This window comes from Mesitornis unicolor, unplaced genomic scaffold (assembly GCF_000695765.1).
Source record: "Mesitornis unicolor isolate BGI_N332 unplaced genomic scaffold, ASM69576v1 scaffold50562, whole genome shotgun sequence".
In the NCBI taxonomy this organism is placed as follows: domain Eukaryota; kingdom Metazoa; phylum Chordata; class Aves; order Mesitornithiformes; family Mesitornithidae; genus Mesitornis; species Mesitornis unicolor.
Genome location: NW_010169505.1, coordinates 31,128 through 39,662, shown reverse-complemented (window position 1 = coordinate 39,662; position 8,535 = coordinate 31,128). Strand labels below are relative to the sequence as shown.

The following is an 8,535-nucleotide window of genomic DNA, read 5'->3' as shown; positions in this document are numbered from 1 at the left end:
AAAGAGTAGCAGCCAGATAATTTCCAAACATGGACAGAGACTGTGGGAATTAATAACTGTACTAGAACCAAGATTTGATAAAGAAAAGACAGGTTCAAAACCACAGGTCTGAAATTTGGAAGTTTAGCTATAGAGTCCTCATTCCTTCTAGATTAATAAAAAGTTAAAAATTTATAGTGTTACTGAGTTTCAATAAAGTAACTGTGTTATCGTTTCATACAAAAGTTTAGCTGAGAGCCACGCAAAATATTTAGTATTTGACAGCTTCTTCTAGTACCTTAGTATTGCTTGTAGTCAAAATTCAGAGTGACACACCACAACTCTGCTGTAAGTATTATCATAACAGAAGTAGACAATTTCTTCATTATCTAAACCAGATCTTACTAAAAAAAGCTAATAACGTTACCAAATCTGCATCAGGTCTCAATGAAAAAGGCTTTTTAAAGAAAATTCATACACAAATATTTGGAACTGTGGAGTAGTGTGTGAAAGGAGTGGCAAGTTATAAGTCCTGGACTCATGAAAGGCAAGAGCAAGTATAGAAAAATTCACAAATTACCTGAAGGTGGAGAAGAGAATAGGAAGAAGGGGGATCCCCTCTCCTCCTGGACCTCAGGCAGAACTTCCAGAAGAGAGATCCCTTCTCCTTTCCTGCATCACAGAACCAATGAATGCTTCAAGTGACTAATACCAGGCATTTTTACTTTATTTGTTCTTGTTCTCAAGCTTCTTGTTGAAAATTAAGCTTCGAGGAACAGGTCTTGAACTGAAGTGTTATTTGATGCCTTGTTCCTGCTCCTCTAGTATGTAATACATTTAGGTTCAAAAGTTAACCCTGAAACCAAGCCTTAGTGCCATAAAATTAAGCAGCACCGTGTCACTGCATCAAATACTGCCCTCAGTTTTTGTTTCTCTTATTTTTTAAGGATTCTGTAACTGACTTAGGATATGGAGATGCCCTGCCACCACTTTCAGGCCAAAAACCTTACTCTGAGCAGTGACCTGCTCTGTGCCGTTGTTTCCTCCCGCTTCTCCTAAATCACAGCCAGGGAGCAGGTCACAACAACCCACTGATTTTTCTACCACCACCTTTTTTTCCTGAAGAATACACAGCAGCAGCTGCTCCTCACACAACTGGGCATAAGCCCAGCACACATACGGGATGCCTCCATTTTGGCCACATGATGAGGTGTTACCAGTTACACAGGTGAAGGCTCACAGTTCACAGCTCAAGACTTCCTGAAGCTTCAGTAACTTGCTGTAGTCAGAAAGTATGTTATAGCAGCCATGCATCCAGAGAGTGCCTGAAGCACAAGTCAGCAGTTGAGAATGCAAGTTTCCATTATCATTCTGACAGTAAATTCAACTTCTAAGGAGCAAAACTGTCAAAACCTTGCTTATGAGCTAGGTTCAAAATCAGTTTTATAAACATACATATATATACACACCAGTTCTTTGTAGTTCTAGTCAAAACATTTAAGTAAACCCAAGGATGTCACACCCTCTGCTTTTGTGATAAATGCTTTAGCTTACCAAGCACCCTGATCCTCACCATCACAAACCGGCACTCTCTCTAGCAATAATTCAGCAGACCTTTTCAGATCCTATACAAATCCAGGGCTGGCAGAAAATGCCATTCAATAATCTTAAGGGAGAACCAAGAAAGGAAAACTAATACTCTGACTGTGTAATCTTGAAAAACAAATTCAGAGATCAAATATAAAGAGAGGTCTAGCCCTCATTCAACAGCATTTTTGGGGCTGGTATGTGATAACTTGAGAACTAATGGTATGAGACAACCCAGCTTATCAAGGAATGCGCCAAGTGACAGACAAAAAGCTACTGATTTTGGCACAGGACAGAGAATTCAAAATCAGCCTCCTGGGAAAATCTGGATCCCCCAACTACCTGCTGCTTCAGGGAAAGGATTTGCTCTGACATCACCTGCTGTAAACTTAACTTACATATAGGAACATGTTTGTTAAGATGTATGTATTTCACATAAAAAAAAATATCAGGCCACAGGTAAATTTTAAAGGTACGAGGAAGAGGTGGAACATGCAGTCATAAGGAAACGACCTGCCAAAAAGAAATGCAAGGACTCAAACTAATGAGGGGAAAAAAAAAACAGTGTGAGTAGCAATGACAGTAGCAGGGGACCTGCTGGAAAGATTATGCATACAGCTGCTGAATCAAAAAGCAGGAGTAGGATCATTTAAAAGAAAGGAGAGAGTGGAGAAAGAGGGTGACTAAGCAGGTAGAAAATAAGCTGCACAGAGGCTTTCTTATGGGAGACAACTAAAAACAGCTGACACAGACAAACAACAGCCTTCAAAATAAGGGGGATAAGATGAGAGCTGCAGGGGATCCCTGAAACAAAAGGGTGTGGAGAGAGCACAAAGGAAAGCAGAGGTTATACCCAGGAGACTGCAAGGAGACTGTGATGTCTAAGTGAGACTCTCAAACTTAAAATCAGGGAAAAAAAGAGACTGTAAAAGGTTTGTCACTGTATGCACAGTATTCTGTGCTTTGTGTTACTACTGGCTTAAAAAAATAACCAACAGGACAAGCTCATTTTCTCAGTCCTCTCTGCTTAGTACAATTTGGGCTTTGTTACTACAGTGCAAGCAGTAGTTGTAATCCAAGATTAATTAACCGAGTTATTAGAAACAGAATTCCACAGTAAACATACCACACTAACCTTTAAATATTTTCTGTTTTGTGAAATTTGTCCATTTCAGCAGTTATCCAGAGTGCCCCTGGGTAACGCACACAAAACCATTTGCCAGATACAAAACAAGATGAACTGCATGTACAGTCTCTTGCCATTCATTAAAAAGCAGTATTTCAGCAAGCTGAACTGTTTTTCAATATAATAATACATTTGATGTAATACATACCATTTGAATATGATGGTATATGGAGTACATTAAGAGCACTACTGACAATACACACATTTACAGATTTAGCTCTATTTCAACCACACACCAATTCTAACACCAACAACGAATCATTTAAAGTTCCCCTCAAAAGCCTCCACACCAGAACTGCCTTCCAGCCACCATCAAATGGAGGAACAAGTCTTCAACTCATTGTGTAAGTGACCTACACCAACGCTGGTTGTGTGCCTGCTTCTGCAAAGCACCAACTGAAGCAGTCAGACCTACAGAGCTACGAAACAGGCAGGGCACCCCTCAAAAACCCAAGGGGAGGAGATCTCCAGGAGGCTTTTGCAAGCAGGAGATGACAAAGTTCCTTTTTGGGGCAACTGGATCTTGGAGTAACTTGGTGACGCCAGCCTCAGCCGCTAATCTGCTTCCTCCTTCAGGAGGGTTTGGGATGACTGATGTGTCCCTGCGCCCGTACAGTCTTATTGCACTACACAGAGCTGGCAGAAGGTGCCTCATGTCCCAAAAACCTCAAGCTGACATTCCCCAACATATGCCTGTATGTACAACACTCCCCTAAGTCATGAACGCTCTCAGCACCTCACAATACCCCGCTCGTGATGTAACTTCACTGCATAAGCTATCTTGAGGAGTTTCTCAAGATCATATTCAAAGACGCATCAGTCATCCCCCAGAAGTACAGTGCATACTCAGATCTTCTAACTGAACCTGGTGTAATACAGGGAAATGTTTATTTAGAAACCACAGCAGCAGGGGCTCAGTAACCAGCTCTGCCAGTGGCATACCTCTGAACACTGGTCAAGACACGAAGGGTGGTCGCTGTGTGCTTTGTGCTCAATTCACCAATATACTTGGGCACTAGCTTAACCTTAGCTTACTCATATAGATATGTATTTTATGTATACATAGCTTAACTCACAGCTATATTCATGAGCAACATGCTGGATTTTTTTAGCAGGCAAAGCTTTTTTTGGCTCAGAAAAACTGACGCGCTGGATGAGAAGACAGCCAAAGTCCACACTAGCTATCAAACCTCTAAACTACTTCCATCAGGAAAACTTGTTCACTGTTTCATTTTTACCAAACTGAAATTTTATGTATTGATAGAAGTGTTCCCTGATGAGAAATCCATAGGGATTGCAGTTAAAGTATACTGCAAAGGCCATTTGTGGGCTCTAACAGGTTGAGATCTACAAATCTGAATTGCACCTGAAGCTATCAAAGCTGGAAAAAATTAAAGACAAGTAATTCTTCATAATCTATTTTGATATTATTAGTAAATAAAAGCATGCCTGTATTTTCATGCAAAGAACTACAACTGCTACAAAGAGAAACAGTCTGTAATGTCTGTAAATATATTTAAGTACTGCTAAAGTTGCAGTCAAAGATTTAAAATCAACACTTTAGGTACCTGTGATAACTGACATAATTATAGGAAAATTTTTTCTTTTAAGGGAAAGGAATCCAGAAATCCATTCAGTATATGCCTTTCATTCCCCGAGTTACTGTTAGACACAGAATTCCCCATAGCTAGCTCATATGAAATAACTAAGCATAGGTATTGTTTTCCTGGGGTTTAAACTCCTTAAAAATCAACAACTACAAACAAGCTGATCCACAGAAAAACACCAAGCAACATTTCTATACAGCATGGCAGACAGCTCCATTTAAGCTGAAATGTCTGTGGTGCTTTGTACTCTTTAAAGGAGGAAGGCTGAGTCTGTCAGAAGCTGTGAGCTGTCCCCAGTCTTGCGACATGAGGACCGCATTTGCCTCATGGTTGGTTGTTCACAGAATCACAGAATATTAGAAGTTGGAAGGGACCTCGAAAGATCATCCAGTCCAACCCCCCTGCCAGAGCAGGATCACCTAGACCAGGTCACACAGGAACGCGTCCAGGCGGGTTTTGAATGTCTCCAGAGAAGGAGACTCCACAGCCTCCTCTCTGGGCAGCCTGGTCCAGTGATCTGTCACACTGACAGTAAAAAAGTTTTTCCTCATGTTCAGATTGAACCTCCTATGCTCCAGCTTGCTCCCATTGCCCCTTGTCCTGTCATTGCCTGGCTCCTTCCTCCTGACACTCACCCTTTACAAATTTATAAACATGAATGAGGTCACCCCTCAGTCTCCTCTTCTCCAATCGAAAGAGACCCAGCTCCCTCAGCCGCTCCTCATAAGACAGAATTGCTCAAGGAACATATTAATATTGCAATCACTTTTCAAAATATTCTATTGTGAAAATGCAAGATGCAATTTATTTCCTAATTTAAAGACTAAGTGACTGAGGAACAAGTTCAAAAGTACAGAATACCACTACATACAATATGAAGTGCTAAAATATGCTAAATACTTGTTGCTGAGTTTCAGATTTGCAACAGCTGAATGACTGCAATGAACTGCCAGAAGTTCGTCTAACTTCATACTAATTTAATTGCACGAATGACAGATTTTTACTTTTTTTTTTTTAAAGGGCACCTTACCATACAGTTCTCTTCCTTAAAAGAAAAACAAACAAACAAACAACTGAAAAAAGGGAGCTGGCCCAGCTAGGGAAGAGATGAGCTGACAGATCTCAATAACCACATACTAACTACGCTGCAGTTCTGACTCAACAAAATGCTATGAGGACACATTATTCTTCTTCACAGTTCAGTGAAGTTTAAGAACACTTTGTCATTTGTGAATATTTACTCTGATGCCAACTGCACTTCCTTTTCAAAGGGCAAAAGGTTTACTTATATTCTGGTTCAACAAAGCATTTCAAGTGTAGGCTTTACTGAACCTATACCTAGGCATTCTTTTTTTTTTCGAGAAAGGAGTTAGAAAGCTCCACGTTTTGCAGAATATTCACATCTTTACCTAGATGAATATAGTCCATCAGAAACATGCAGACAAAGGATGGAAATGACAAAATATTAATATAGAAGATAGATTTAATTTTTTTACTGAAATTAAATGTTGCTCAACTGGACATAGCAAGTATTCTGGGTACCCGTACTTTAAAAAGAGGAGGGGGGAAGATGGGGAGAGAGACACACACTCCAACACCCCCTGCTAACTGAGATGTCCCTTCAGTGAGCCATTATCTATTTATTGTCCTTTTTGGAAGTATATAAAATCTTCACCTGCTGTAAACGCCTTCACTTTGGGCATGATTGGTTCCCCTTCCTGCCTCCTGCTTTAAAGGGTAGAAGAAAAAACTACTCAATAAGCCAAATGTCACAGAAATAAGTTCAACAAGTATAAGATAACACTAAATCCATAACCCAGATTCCAAATGCCTATTTCCTTGAACTAAGCAGTGGGGGTTTTTTTATAATTATTTTCACATAACATTTAAGTGAAAACTATTACAAATTTGGACAAGAAAAAAGATTCCGAGGATAAATACTCTGAAGAGTTTTATATTAAAAATTCAAAATAAATACAAAATTTGGGCCACAGTCAGTAAAATACAACCTTAATTTTGAGTAGAAATTTTAGTAGAAAAATTAGAATCCTTTTACTATGATTAAGTCCATAGTTTGATGAATCACTGGCTTTAAGATTGTGTGTTTGGTTTGTTTTTACATTAACAGCCATTTCAAAAACTTAAAATTTGCTACCCACATGACACACAAAAAAGAAAACTTACTGGAGTTTCTACTCCAGAAAATTATTACAAGTTTTCTTACTATTAGCCTTTAAATGCAAATATTAACTGTTCAAGGCTATAACTCTAATCTGCTGGAAAGGCCAGGGTTATAAATTTGTCCGTTACAATTAAAGACATATATTTGAAAATGTACTGCAGAAGTCTAATACAGCATCTCAGAGTTTCTATCCTACTACTTCAGATTTTCCTTTTCAGTTTCAAGGAAACTGAGTAATTTGAAAAAAATACCTGTAGATGTTAAACTTAAGACTGGATCGCATTTTTAATTCTAACTGATTCACCTGCACTTTATTAAACAAATTAAGTCTAATTTCAACATCTGATAACACTTCATTGAACAAGCATTTAACAGAACTCACAGCAAAAATCAAGGCACACGAGGACTTCATACATCCCTTTCAATTTGAAGGCTCTAAATCGTCAATAATTAACCTTCATAACTTCCTTCTGAAGAAGCTAACATTATTTTTATTTTATAAACAGAGAATTTGAGTAAGAAATAATAAATCCACCTGGTAAAGTAATGAGTGAAACTAAGATTCCCAGTTTTCTGCTCCATGCTGCAGCCACTACGATGCTGAAAGTTCATTCATCGTTCTGCCTTTCTGCTTTAATTTTTTTGGTATAATCGTAATGAGATTTCATCTTATTAAAAGTTTCTGTTAATACATCTCTGCTAAGCCACAGAGCTCAACTATCATTACTAGAAATGGACAACAGGGTACATGAATTAACAGAAAGAAGACAGCCAGATTCTACCACAAAATGAATCCTATGGAAAACATCAGCTTCACTGCATTACCTCAGGTCTTCTGAGCCAGCTCAGGAAGATACTCTATGTATACTGAATGTACTTTTGTTCTGCTCTCACTGAAAACCCACGGGTATCCAAACCTGCTCTCCTCTCAGTCCTTTGTAAGCTATTACCTGGTTTTAGAACTCAGTCAAAGAAGAATGTTAAGCCTGCTCCACCACAGGCTATGGATGGCCACTACTCCTCCATGCCTCCCACACCACCACGTCCTGCCTACAGTGCCTTCAGGGAAGAATGTCCCAAGTCAAAGCAGGAGGTAATAGGAGACGGAAGCACAAAAACAGTGTTAGAAACATCTAGTGCTTAATCAAAAATCTGAGGTTATCCTTTTCTCTTGTCTTTTTTTGAAAATAAGGAGCTAAAACTGATTTGTCTCAGACCACTGAAAGAAAAAAAAACCTACACCTTACTGTTTAACCATCCATCCAGCAGTTAAAAAAAAACAAAATTACAAGTACTACGCTATGTGAAAGCAAACCCAAGCAATACATCCAGTTCACTTGTTATCTTTAGTTACGAAAATAACCACTGAACTTGAACCACTCACCTTTGGCACGCTGTTAAAAGGATCCAGGCAGTGAAAGGCAGGACTCTCCAACAAAGTTACGTACACCACCGTCTGAAACAGCAAATGACACATATTTTAGTTTCAGCACTAAATTTAGAAAAACTTCAGCTAGGTAATTTAATTTTCCTGCTGTCAAAATCTCCTAAGAGATGCTGAAGAGCAGCCTGAATGGCTCTGACTTGGTCCAGCTGTTTAGCATAAATAGAATTCATCTTCATATTCAACTTTTCTCAACGAATACAAGGTCAATTTAACCACAGACCATCCAAACCATCTAGGAAAGAAAGCAACCACAAACCCAGCCATCATAATACAGAGAAAAAGCTTCAGAAGTACTACATTTGAAAAAGCATCATTATTTACTGTCTCCTTCACTGTTACATTTGCCAGTTTAACTTGCCTATACTTCCTAAGAAAAGGGAAACGCTTGTTACACGTCGAAGACTGAGGTACATCAGCAAAAGCCCAGCCAGAAGTTTCGTGGGACATGACTATATCCACCCAGGAGGCACTCGCGCACATCTGGAGGTGTAATCCGTCTGGATCACTACCACATGTGGCTTGGGGCCCTCTGGCACAAGAGACACTG

At 39.3% G+C, this 8,535-nt stretch overlaps 1 protein-coding gene across 1 annotated transcript in view; it reads right to left on the bottom strand.

The window, feature by feature from the left end:
• The window catches only part of NCK2 (NCK adaptor protein 2), a 53,179-nt gene extending 45,185 nt beyond the window's left edge, over window positions 1-7,994 (bottom strand). Inside the window, exon 1 of the mRNA XM_010179356.1 lies at window positions 7,926-7,994. The gene's annotated coding sequence lies outside the window, so the exon portion shown is untranslated. The remainder of the gene's footprint in view (window positions 1-7,925) is intronic.
• Between the last annotated feature and the right edge of the window lie 541 nt (window positions 7,995-8,535).